The following is a 14,265-nucleotide window of genomic DNA, read 5'->3' on the forward strand; positions in this document are numbered from 1 at the left end:
TGGACAGAAAGCACCTATGATACTTCGACACGTGGCATGACCCAATAGAGGCCCATTCCTGTGAAATGGACGGCCCGTTTGACTTGGTCAAAAGGTGGCGGGCCGGCCCATGGAAAGCATGATAACGACATGTTCACATATAGCCCATTTACAGCCCGCTAACCTAGGGCCCGTTATGACCTATCCGAATTAGGCCTAGTAGCGTCATCTGGGCCATCCAATATGATTCCAGCCCGTTTTAACTTCTGGCCCATGTATGGCCCATGACATCTTTCGGCCCATATGAGGCCCTTTGTAACTCTTGCCCCATTAACGACTCGTGGTGAAACTGGCCCATAATGAACAGTGTATCGCTTTATACCCATTAACGACCCATGGTGAAACTGGCCCGTAATTAACAATGTATCACTTTAAACACATTAACGACCCGTTATTCCGCTGGGCCGTTTCCAGCGCATGTTATCTTTCAACCTTCTAAGGTCCCATTTATTCTTGGGCTCATTTCCAGCATTCGGTTACTTACGACCTGTTATTGCCATTTTCTGCTTGTGGGCCAAATTCAGCATGTGGTTACAGTCGGCCCGTTTGTGGCCCATTAATACATTGGGCCATTTTCAAAGCGTCATCAAATACGGCCTATTAACGACAGCCTGTTATGGTCGGCCCATGAACGGACGATTCCAACTCTAGCCCGTTTACGGCCATAATGCAGTCTCTTATTGGCCCATGTTTGGCCAATCGATCATACGGCCCATATAAGGCCCATTGATGATACGGCCCGTAGAAGGCCCATTGTTTCTACGGCCCGTAGAAGGCCCAGATTTCTATGGCCCGTAGGAGGCCGGTTGTTTCTATGGCCTGTAGAAGGCCCATTGTTTCTACGGCCCGTAGAAGGCGCAGTGTCACTACAGTAAATATGTAGCCAATGGCTATTGTGGCCTAGTTTTAAAAATATGTTATTGAGGCCACTAGCAAACCATGGAAAAAGAACTGCACTGACTACAAGCAAACAAATAAACAAGACAACAAGGAAATAAATAAGCAAGCAACTTATGCTAGGCTATCACGGCTATTACACATATTACATCCACTGGGCATCAGAGTTCGCCACCAGCGCAAATAAATGCGCCAACAAAAGAATATACAAAACTGAGAGCACTTCAGAAGGCACTAGGCCTGGCCATGTCGGGCCCCCAAACAGCCGAACAAGCTGATTAGACCTCAGTTGTGTCAACGATAGATGCATCACCCGTAGCTGTATGGCATGATGGTGCGCAAGGCAGTCCTTTGACATCTTCATTACATCTTTGACTTCAAGTCAGAGCTGAGCTGAAGCAAGCCTTTACGCTTTAAATTGAGACTGAAGAAGTCGAACTGATTGAGGCAGCGACTGCACAAAGGTTGTCTCGCACCTGTTGGTGAGTTGCTTCAACTCACTGTCTTCATCAAGACAGGACCTTGGGGTCATCTTGCTGTCCTCAAGATGGTTTGGCTCACTATCTTCCCTAAAGTTCTGCTTGGCATAAGAGATATGACTCTGAAAGATAAACAAGGAGACACGTAATAGGTTTCACAATTATATAAGCATATAAATGGTTCTATTCTGCATAAGGAACATGTTTTTACAACTACACTTAGAAACTGGTAGTTGTTGCAAACATCCAATCATATGTAAACAGCAAAGCAAACAGCAGTGGAGGAAATGATGCCTATCCAAATCTATACTAGAACAAAGTTTGAAGTCTTGAGAAGGATGAACTTACATTACATGTTAACACGGGCTGGACAAAGCCCTTCTCCATGTTGATGGAAGGATAATTCAATAAATTCACCCAAAAAAATTCTTTATAAGCATTGCCATTATTCTACATTTTGCAAAGAGTAAATATAGATCAAATAATTTGGAAGAAACACAGGATAATGAAGCTCAGGTACAGACTAATGATACATAATGAAATAGAAATTAATTAAGTACATCGTTACAAGGCAAAAGGGAGAGAGGTACTGACAAGAGCAATGCAGAGCCCAATATTGTTGTGAGATAATATAATCCTTGGAGCTAGGAGATTCATCTGAAATTAGTTTTCATAAAAGAGAGAAGGTAAGGAGATGCAGAAATTTAGGAGTTCAAATTTTCAATTGATATCATAGACAGTACCTGACGCTGGGCTCTCAGTAGTTCTAATAGGAGTTTGGCCACTGGAGTAGGGGTAAAGTGTGGTACAGTTGGGCCTGTGTTTTCTGTGGCTACTGATCTATCTGATTTAACAGGTATCACTACCTTTTATAAATACCTAGTGTGTACTCCTTGAGGATATGCACTCACCCTCTTCCTGTTGGACATCTATTACAAAAGAACAACATTTGACTGAAAAAACATAGTGTGACAACACATGGAATAGGTACAGAAAATGGATAGGTATGACATATACTCATATATGATGCTTAAACTAAGCAGATGGTGTAACAAAGTAGAAGTAATGCAAGAGGTCAAATGCAAAATATGTGCCACCAATACAACCTTGCCAAGTTAGAGCAAGCACCTTGATGGGTGAACAAGATAGGCCATCCTCCACCATTCCAAGTTTGTTAGCCCGTGGTTTGTTCCGTAATATTCCTCTCGTGCCCCCATTCTCATATTCATTTTGATAATGTTCAATATCTGACATGCATGAAAACATAAAAACAAGTGAGATTATAATTGTAATGCAGAAATGATTCTAATCCAATACTGCCTCCCTGTAAACCCCTTTCTGCTATCTCTGTAATTCTTTTAAGAGATGCCATGCATGCTGTAATTTGGTGTGTGCATTAATATAATGTGGCCTACTACTCAAAATATGAGAGCTCCAGAAGTGATGACACTTCGCAAATGACAACTTCAACATATAGTAAAGAAGAACAAGTCAACCTGACCTGATAGATTCAAAATATACTAAGAGAGAACAACTCGATCTAACAAGTCGACCACAAGAGAAGAGGATCATCTTAAAGAAGAGCAGAAGAGCAAGTAGATTGAAGATATTACAAGTCTTTCAATACAATGTCGGTTGGCCACCCATGATGAACCAGAGCACACATAGAAATACTATTCTTTCTAGTCTCTCCATATGTGGCTAACATGCATTTCGAAACTAAAGTAGGAACATTTAGCTAACCAATTAAACGTCTCTCAGTTTTACTAATATCAGCATGATATCATATATGAATTTGTACAACTAAGCTTGTTTAGCTTGATGGGTGGAGAAGTGCTATTACGACACGAACCACGTAGGCTGATCATGGTCATCATAAAATGGGGAAACCATAAGCATAATGAGTACAATGTTGACCGTGGCAGTGGGATGCACTTCTGAAGCTGCAAACCGCGCAAAGGGTAGTTAGCTACCGATGTTTGCTTTGAAATAACAACTAAGATTTGGTATGGACAAGAAAGTACAATCAACAAGTGATAAAGAAATGCAATTTTGTTGTCTCTCTATATGTCGCGACATGCATTTGGAAACTCAAGTGGGACCTTTAGCTAACCAATTAAATGTGTCTGTTAACTAATATCAGTATCATATCACAATCATATTTGAACAACTAAGCTTTCGAATTTTGAGTGTTGTGTTGTTTAGCTTGAAGGGTGGAGTAATGCTAGTATGACAGTAAGCACCTACGCAGATCATAGTAGAGTAGATAAAAGGGGGAAACCCAAAGCATCAAGAGAAAAATCAGGAAAGTGGAACTAGCTCGACCAGTGGGTGGCGAACATGCTTTTTGAAACAAATATAGGAACATTAGGTGACCAATTAGACATTCTCTATTTTAGTGATATGAGCATCATATCGGATTTGTATTTCAACATGTAAGCTTTGGGAGCATCATAACTTAAGCACATATGGAAGAGTACCACCTCTCTTGCGACGCCATGTAGGCCTATGCTGATACGTTGAGGGTGCTGCGGGTGCGATGGCTATCGGAGGCGGGGAAGAAGACTTTAGACGGCAGACGGCCGGGTCGGTGGATATATCCTGTTGCCATGGACGAGGCGGTCGTAGGAGCGGCAACGGCAAGGTGGACGACGACGCTGATGAAGCGACAGGATGTGATGAAAGGATCCTGGTCCAGCGCCGTGGATGAGAGACGTCCATCTCTTGTAGTGGACGATGGGGTAGGGGTAGCAGCTCCGACAAGGTGGAAGATGGGGTGGCGGACGGAGGAGCCTGGCCGCAATGGGGAGGTTGTCATGGTGCCGATGGTGTATGAATGAGCAAATGGAGGGGAGGGGGGGACGCGCTTCTCTGAAATGTGGGAAAGTTACAAACTTATCCCCCGTTTAAAATTGCGGACATCGCGTCCGTTGGGGATAGGACGGTAATCTCGCATCTCCCAAATATTTGTCGGTAACTATTTCGGGCGAGGAGAGGGTGTTTTGCCGCCCACGGTTGGCGCCCATGGTGTATGAACGGGGCTGACAGGTAGGGCGGTTGTGTCACGTCTGAGGGAAGTTACACATCTTCCCCTATTTAAAATATTAGCCTACATCAATTTTGGACGAGGAGAGTTTGTTTTGCCGCCCACCATGTATGAATAGGGAAATGGAGGAAGAGACACATGTCTTTCGGACGAGATTGAATCAAATGTGTTTGCCGCCCACGTTTGGCGCCCACCGTGTCTGAATGGGCTCAGAGGCCGTCGTGTCACGTCTGATTGAAGTTACTAGTCTACCCCTATCGACATTAGTGTAAATCTGGTCGATGAGGAAGTCAAGTGTCAGGGGTAGACAGTAATTTCCATCTCACAAACACTTCGGCAGCCCAAAAATTATAGTGGGTGTTTAGCCGCTTCATTCAAAACTTGGGAGAATTAGCATTCACGTTTGCCCTGGGCCCTGGCAAACTAAATTCAAATCCAATTTGTATTCGATTACGAATATCCACAGGTAATTCTACGTTTTGTATTTATTTCTTTAAAAACACAACAAATATTTATTCCACATTTATATATGATTATGATTTATAAATGTCGTGATCTTCGAATTCAATAGGTTGGATACACTTTGAGTCAAACAGTTATTTCATCCAATACAATATGCTCACACGAAAAACAGTTCACCTTATGTCAATCGTACAAGTACTGAGGATTACCTCACTAAGAAATTCGGATCATTACAACACATCGACAACCTAGGGGGTCTTGTAACATAATCCATTCAGAGACATGACACAACATGCAAGTACAATAATCTAATGACAATTTCAACTGGTATCTAAAGAAGAACCGGAATTACCCTGGGCTTAAGATAGCAGAAACAGCAGGACCTCCTCCGTCTTCAAATGAAACATTCTTACTTCCTCCAATTCTTGGGTTTCTTGCATAATGTGTGCCGCTAATTCCATAATTTCCTGCCTCAAGATAAAGGTTACCTCATTCATGGCAGCCACACCATCTTTTTCTGCCTCTAGTAGAGCCTCAAGCTCTATAATATCTGTGGTCAGACTGCTCTCCGATGTTGCCTCTGAACTGCTACCATCTGGTAACATGAATGGCGCACTGCTTCCACAAATAGATTCTGGGGTTGTACATTGTGTCCTAGTGTGAACGACATCCTGAAAGGTTTCCGCTGGACATAAGTAAGAGATAATTATCGTATGATCTAGGAAGTAAGCTTACATGGTAAAACACATATGAATTATTGTCGAGCATTGCAAGCTATATTTAAGTGGTTCGAAACAACATCAGCCGAAAATAAACTAAAATGGTAAGATGAAACTAGGGATGTAAGTGGCAAATAAACGACATCCGCCAGTCCCATCTAGTTAGTTTTTGCTAGCTCCCTAGTTCATTTTCCTCAAAAAACAAAAACTCTTTTGAACTATCATACCACTAGTGGACTTTAATCGGGATTAAATGGGACCCACTTGACATCCCTAGTTGAAAGGGAGTGTACCACCACTATATTTAAGTTGTCAAGGAATCTAAGCAGTTAAAATAATCTGAGAAAGCACTTAACAGTGTGGCCTCATATAAACTATGAAGGCAGTCTTGTGATGAAGTTGAGAGGAAAATTTAAGGACTCAAATGAACTAGGATTCATTTCTTTACGATAGTACAACAGGCACTACTGACATATTGGCCAACTCAGGTATAGCGTAACAACAAACAAGCATTCGAATCAAGCAATACAGCAAAGCAGACAAGTGAACTATTTGTAATTCTGTAGGATTACAGGTTGAGGGAACAAGCCAAGAAAGAAGCCCACTCACATTACATTTCACATGTACTAAAACACACTGGCTTACCATATGTTGCTGTGAAGCCTCACTGCTGTTGCAATGTTCTTTGAAGGTATCGTCAGCATCCCGTGGTTGCAAATCTAGTTGTTGTAGTTTATTCTGCACCCTCTATTTAGGTAAAATAATTTTAATCGCATGCACTGGTCCGAATTGGTCATCAATGATTCATCTAAACTAAGGAAAGAAGGGTGTGTGTATACATGCCAATATATCCGCTTCCCTCTATTTTTATGCTTGTTCGAGGTGCTAGCCCCAAAAGAACAAATATTTTGCTTGATGGGGTTGGCAGCTCCATAATTAATAGAAGCATCAAATTAGTCATGGAACTTGGGAAGATCAAGAACACACAAACAAGTAATGAACAGAGGCTCGGAGCAGTGATGTTATAGCTAGCATCACAAAATGTGGGGTAAAGCGGACAAAAAGCAGCGGAACCACATGCTAGTTTGCTGATGTGCAATTAAGTATAGAGAACATTAAGCAGTCTAATGGAACCAATAGGTGGCATCAGAACAACACCATTATCATAAATATAGCATTCAAGAAGTAAAATAGTAGGCAATGATATCTAGGAAGTACAGTAATACTTAGGACAATACTAAAGCATATTAACTATATGTGCACTGGTATGTAATTTAGTACATGTAACATGTTCACTACTAGAAGTATGGCCCTACAGGTGCAAGAAGAATAACAGTCTAATGAAAAACTGAAAGATGCCCTAAAAAATTCAAAGGTGCGATGCTTATGCTAAGAAAGTGAACGTAGGCGCCAGCCATTGGATAATAGTACCTGATTCTCGGCGGCGTATGGGTATCATTGTCATACTTGATAGCTAAGGATCGTCGATGGTGATCGTGTTGTGGTTGAGTTTGGGCCGGCTGTCGCCGTCGCTGAAGCGGCTCCGGTGCTATGGTTGCGGCGCCTGTCGACATACAAGAAAGCTCATCTGTGGTAAGTCAACAGTTGCACGATAAAGAGAAAACCCAAAGGAGTACAAATCGAAATAACCAGATGAGGATGCGGTGTTGGTAAAGCAGGGCCAGTGGAGTTGAATATGGCATTCATGGAGCGGGTCCGGTGCAGTGGACGAAGGCTTCGGCTGGCACTTGTACAGTGCTTTTGGTGAGGGGGATCTGTTGCGGCGGACGAGGGCTTGTATGAAGGGCCAGCGAAGGGGCAGACGAGGGAGTCAGTAAAGGGCCTACACTGTGGTGGACGAGGGCGCCGGTTAAGCAGATCTGGTGCGGTGGACCATGATGGCGGTCAAGGAGATCTGGAGCGGTGGACAAGCCAGTCGCTGAAGCAGCTCCGGTGAAGTGGTGAGTTGGCAGTTGGGGGTTCCAAGGTGCGGAAGGTAGATCCAGTAGGGTGTGAGGTCCAGTGCTGCGGCGGAGGACTAGATTCGGTGGCTTGCCATGGTTGGGTGTGGGGGGGGGGGGTCGGGGAGGGGAAGGGGAGGGGATCTTGGGAAGAATGTTGGGGGCAAAGAGGGGAAAACAATGGAGTTACCAAAGCAGCCCTTTTCCGTTCATGTGGCAGGGGTAAAACAGGAATATCGCAGGACTAAACTTTCAGGCGCGAGATATTTCGATGTGAGCGGGAATTTTGAAAGCTTTTGGCACCTGAAATTATATTCTGCTCTTGTACGGCCGACTATGATATCATGGCTGAGAATTTGTTTGTTTTGCACGCAAAAAAAGGTGCAAGTTTTGAAAATCAATGTCTCCAACTCGAAACTTAGATTGTCCATTCAATTCAAATATGGATGATTGAGCTACTACGAGCAAATACCATCATACGGTCCAATTCAAATGAAATTACAAATGTGTTTATCCTAAATATGATGACAAAAGCAAAAATGTGTATGTGTATGAATAAAGTGGATGATTATAAAGTTTGAACATGCCCGTATGTGTATATCTCTAGGTTTGATATATGAATTTGAAATCATGAAATCCCGGGTTAAAAAATGTACCTCTGTTTAAATGTTACAAAAGGTAATGATGGAGTCGAATTCCAAAATTCCAATCTTAGGTTTGTAATTCTTGTACATCAAAGTATATCACGCATGTTCAAAAGTATCGTTATCTCAGAGTCCAAACTGTGAAACAAATTGATCAACCATGAGTGCACACACTATTGACCATGTATATCTCAATTATGCTAAAGTCCCTCAAATATAGACACCTCACTCTTTATCTGAAGCCAACCCCCCTCGCCCCCCACAAAAGTCGTTCTCTCCCCCAAACACCAACACACGAGCACATTAACACCCCTCTCTCTTCTAAAGTCCTGACCCCAATATAGGTCTCTATCACTTTGTCTCTCAGGCATGCACACGTCTCTTCCCCCACTCTCTAGGTCTCCCGACATCTCTCTTTCCCAAGCACACACACTATGTAGAGCGTATCTTTCCCATACACACAAAAATGTTGCCCCCAAACGTCTATCTCCCTAGTTATGTGGTTCTCACACACTCACCTCACACACAACCCCCACTGCAAACTAGCACACTTTGTCTCCTTGTGCACCACTCTCCTCTTTCTATCTCTCCCACATGCGCACCCGCCCTAGCTCCTTCCCTGTATACATATATGTCGTGACTCTTTCCATCGCTCCCTACTATATCATTGTTCTTGATCTCGCACATTGTTCTCTACACCATATATTCTAGATATCTCATGAAGTCCCTATCACACACACAATGGCTTGCTTCCCTTGCGTCTCCGTACACAGGCCAATTTCGAACAACATCGACATTGTCTCCCTATCTATATGCCATTTATGGACACAAACGACCCCTCTCGCTCCCTCTCTTCCTCTCTCTCTCTCCTTCACTAGCTCTCTCTCTCTCTCGCTCTCACACCCCTCTCCCCCACACACACACTCGATGTCTCTTCCAAATAGTCTGCTCCCCCCGCCTGCACCCATGGTATCCCGCTAATACACATGTCACACCATCCCCCCTTCCCTTATACTAGGTTTACATCAATAGTGGTCTCTCTACTCCACATACACACACTCCCTCTCACACACAAACGCGTGCACAAACACACACATACATGCACACACACCCATTTATCTGGATCCTCATCTCTCCCCATGTCCGCATGTGTATCCCACACACTCACTGTCTAATTATGTATATGTGTCTCCACGGTACACAACACAAAGCCCCATGTACATGTCTCTCTCTATCCTCCACACACATATACACAAAGAATCTGTTATCATTGCCTCAGTCTCTAGAGATATCACACACGCACACTGTCTCTCTCTCTCGCAAATACGCTCAACAAGCAATTTCATGAATAACTTACCATCTATTCATCAACAGTCATGGCAGTACAGCGAACACAAGACGTGAAAAAGAATAAATCTACATGTGCTTAGACCACCTAGTATGACTACTAGGACTAGAGCAAGCCAAAAAGCGCACCGCTGTCACCCCCTCCTTATTGGCGACGGGAAAACCTTCGTTTTACACAGTCGAGAAGTCATTGAAGGCCCCACATGCTGAGGCGTTGAATAGAATGTAGATGCTAGTTTACGGAAACAAGTATCGATAATACGTTTGTATCTCCATACTTATATTTCTCTCTTATAAAAAACCGAGTTGCTGATGATGGTCCGCGTGCCATCTTGCAATATAGACCGTCCGATCTATATCTGATGGATGGAAATTAAACTAAGAGATACCCGCACCCCTATCCACATTTACAGACAAGGCCTTCCCTCGTTCATCCTTATCTCCAACAACCTCATTGTTGAGCAATTAAGAAAGGAAGCCTCTGGAAGAAACTGGCCTGGTGGCCGCCCCCGGCGTCGTCAATCCCCATGCCTCCGCTCGGTCCGACCACCAATCACCATCACGCCTCACTCCTCTTCACCTTATCTCATATTTCTCGAGATATCATTAGTTTTTACACATGGGATTACTCCCGCACGGGTCAATCACAACAAGTGTTTTATAAAAAAATGCATCTTGATGTTCCGTGCAATGCACGGATCTTGCTAGTACTCCTACCCAAGACTAAGCTGGTGATGATGGTGTGTATGCCATCCGTCGTTTCTGACCATTAGATCTACATCTAATGACTGTGAGGTAAGTTGTTGCCTTCTCTCACCAACATCCCACTTGTCTACCAATTTGCAGAAAAACCCATAATTACTATCTTAAAACCAACCACATCCCTCCCTGACCTCACCAAAACAGCCCAAGGAATATATTGTAATTGAAACATAATATAGCTCTAGTGATATATGTATATCAAAATTAGAGTGCTTTGTATCAAGTTTGTGAATAAGTACTATTATAATTATGATTCGTTGCAATGCACAAGAACATTGCTAGTATTTCCAACCATGCAATTTTTTTCCTAGTATTCCATAGTTTCGAGTTTTCCATCAAGATATTAGTCACTCATGGTTGATATTTACTTTCAATCATGTACACATATGCACTATGTAACTAGCCTTGCTTATTAGCTTCCAAAGATTAACTTCCACTCCTACTTACAATATGTAGAGTATTTAACAAAAAACTACCACTTTCAACCAGCCCTAGGAAAAATTTACTGTACAAAAAATAGCAAAAACATACCAAAAATTTCTTAATCCACACCAAAAACTACTACCTAGTACTCCTACCGATTAGGTTCGTTTAAACCCATTTATGACAGGGTTGGCCCACACGGATGAGGGAGCTTAAACCAACACATTTTGTTTGACCGTTGACACGAGGGACCCACATCTGACCTTGTATCCTGTTATTCCCCCTCAAATCATTAATTTTCTTGAACATTACTTCAAACAGTACTCATGCGTGTTTGTTGGTGGCGCCCATGATGAGCGAGTTGGCTGCCGCTCCGCCGGACGGGCCGGACACCGCGCTGGCCTCTGCACGGGTTGGCAGGCTGGCCCGAGCGTGACTCACGAGCGAGCAAGCCGCCGCGCTGGCCTTCGCACGAGCCAGATGGCTGTTCTTAGTGCGGCACGCGTGAGCCGCGCCACCGTGCCAATCTATCTACAAAGCCTTGCAGACAAGCAGCTGGATGGAGCTATCTTGGCTTGCTAGCGGCCGCGAGCACCGGACGGAGCTGGCATCCGGGTTGCCGCAAGATGGGCTCCGCACCACCGGCGGTTTTGACCTCGCCTTCTACCGGCGGCAGTAGGTGCGTCCCATGGCCGAGGATGACTAGGTGGACATGCCGGAGGTAGGAGGTCACTCGGGGATTTTTGTGCTAACTGACATGTAGGTCCCACAAGTCATAACGCCTGGTCGAATAGAAGGCATTGACTTAGTGGGCGACATGGGCCCTGTCACAGGTTAGAGTTAGATTCTAACCCTGAACTAACTCTAACCAAAGTGGTGTTTGGATGGCAGGGTTAGATTGACAACAAATGTATCCAAACAAGGCCATGGGTTGAAACGTGCCTATAACGACACTTTGTAGAGTAGTCGACTAGTCGTTTCTTGGTAGGGCTGGTTGGTAAGAGCATGTACAATGGTTGATAAGGTAGTCTTATCTTAAGTCTGCCACGTATGCAAGTGGTAGTAGTTTCTTGGCATTATTAGTGGTTTCTTGCATTATTACGGGTTTCTTGTAAGGAACAATGTACTACTAGCGACAAAGGGCGATTCTAGGTTGCGTTGTACTCCAACGAGTACTACTAGTGGTCACGGGAGTGTAGTCCAACGAGTACTACCTCATTTCGTCGGTTCGATCCCGGCCGAATGCACGGTGGCCTTTTTCTTTTACACGGGTAGTTTGTGAGTTTTGAAGTCAAACGAACGTGCGACACCACAATTTGGGTGCACTGGATTGCCTAGCCACGTGAACGGGTTTTCCTTCCCAGCATCCCATGGCTCCCGTGCTCGCCCTAGCCGCACCTCGCTTGCAGCTTCCTCATCAGCTAGTAGCATATTTAAACTAGCGCCTCCCAATTAAGCCCGAAGAGCCGGAAAATCCTGGCGGGGCATTGGGAACTGTGCAATATGGCTATGTATGTAAAGTGCTCTACTACTACTCTGTATCTTGTGGTTTTGCATGCATGGACTTCACACCATTATCAACTATACTATAAAAGAAATTCCTCTTGACGTGTTTTTTTGAAATGGAGGCAAAAGCTTTGCTTCATCTCATTCATAAAGAAGGAACTACTAACAAAGTTCGACGAGATCCATTACACCTCCACAAATGGAAGCGAAAAGCCCAGTCTCGCTGTATCAAATAACTCAAATGTTCTGCCCCCGCAGTAACCATCGCTGATAAACAGGCTGCTAGTGTGTGCGTGAGAGGAGCGGCTGAGTAGGCCAGCTACGTGAGAGGAGCGACTGAATAGAGCACAGAGAGTACCCACTTGGCCACTACGCAGTTGTACTTTCCCTGCATTGATAATACAGCGATGGTTCTAGCGAACAGTAGTACCCTCCACTTCCAACTATAGCTCCTTGGCCCCGAGATTCAAGAGATCAAAACTGGTGCACTATACTAGACTAGACTAGAAGTACAGTACACTGCACTACTAGTTGAGAAAAAGTAGTACTAGTACTGCTACAGTACGAGTATGTGCTCCTCCGTCACATAATGTAAGACTTTTTTGACACTAGTTGGCGTGTACAAAAAATAGCAAAAACATACCCAAAATTTCTTAATCCACAGCAAAAACTACTACCTAGTGCCAAAAATTTCTTACTAGTGCTATTATTTACAGTATAGTGCAATCCCATAACGTCCCATAATGCTACTACTAGTACTAGTAAATAATAGCCTCGCCCCTTCATGAAGGAACGATCTACAGTTGGAAGGGACGAGGCCTTGCGGTTACTACGCTCTTATGTCCTCCTTGCCAGTTCCCCTCCCCCAAAGAGAAGGCAGTTCGTCGCTCCTCCCATGGATTCACCAGGCGGTTCTCCTCCTCGTCGGGGCTGGGAGACCTTGGACGACGATCCTCTGGGAGAAATCGCACGCTGCTCCGACGTCCTCACCGCCGCAAGACTCGGTGCTTCCTGCACCAACTTTTTCAAGACGATGCTTAAACAGGCTTTGGAAAAGCCATGCTTGTTGGTCTTCCATGCATCCTTGAGAAGAAGGTTCTTCTATGGGACAATCCATCGAACAGTCCACCGCTCCTTGGCCATGGTTGCACGTTGACTCCGCTAGAGTTGTTGACGTTGAGAGGTAGTCGGATTTTGTCCGATGAGCAGGTCAATAATGGAGTTTGATCATGTAGGACTTAGTTATTCCATTTCCATCCCATAATTTCTACGCTTCCCACCGTCTATATATAGGTCTGGGTCGGTGCCAACGAAGATTGGCTTGCATACCTCCGGCCGGATACCACCATCATTTTGCACAACATCCAAAGCAGTGCGGCCATTCCGGTAGACCCCTTCCCCACCATTGGGATCGGCCTTGTGGACTGGCTGGGCTTGAATACGTATGATGATGCCTACATGAGATTGAAGAAGATAGCAATTGTGGACCCACTGACAAAGCGATGCGGCTACGATGATTACTATCTCATCGCAGTGTTCAACATAAGGATTGCCATCACTGCAAGAGGCAGTAACGGCAGAGGATGGCACATGTTGGCAGCGGCAGATTTGTACCCCTACATGTTCGAAGACGCCGTGCGCCATCTAGGCCGCATCTTCAAGGTGACAAGCCAGGGGACTTGTTTCATCTTGTTGCCATCCTACGATACGGGAGATTACAAACGGAATGCACAAACCATCATTTGCATCCCTAACGATACTCCACTATTTTGCAGGGACTAGCCATCCCCCGATCAAAATAAGATCGCCGATCCTGGATGTGCATTTGCATCCGCGATTCGTTCTAACTTGGAACCTTGTTGCTGACTTTGGCATGTTGGGGTCAACTATCTTAGCAGTCATTAGCCATGGTACCACTGATGTGCAGCATGGTCACACAATCTACCACGATCGGACTGTCACCATCTACCCATGTATTCC

The sequence above is a fragment of the Triticum aestivum genome, chromosome 2B, assembly GCF_018294505.1.
Source record: "Triticum aestivum cultivar Chinese Spring chromosome 2B, IWGSC CS RefSeq v2.1, whole genome shotgun sequence".
Classification (NCBI taxonomy): Eukaryota; Viridiplantae; Streptophyta; class Magnoliopsida; order Poales; family Poaceae; genus Triticum; species Triticum aestivum.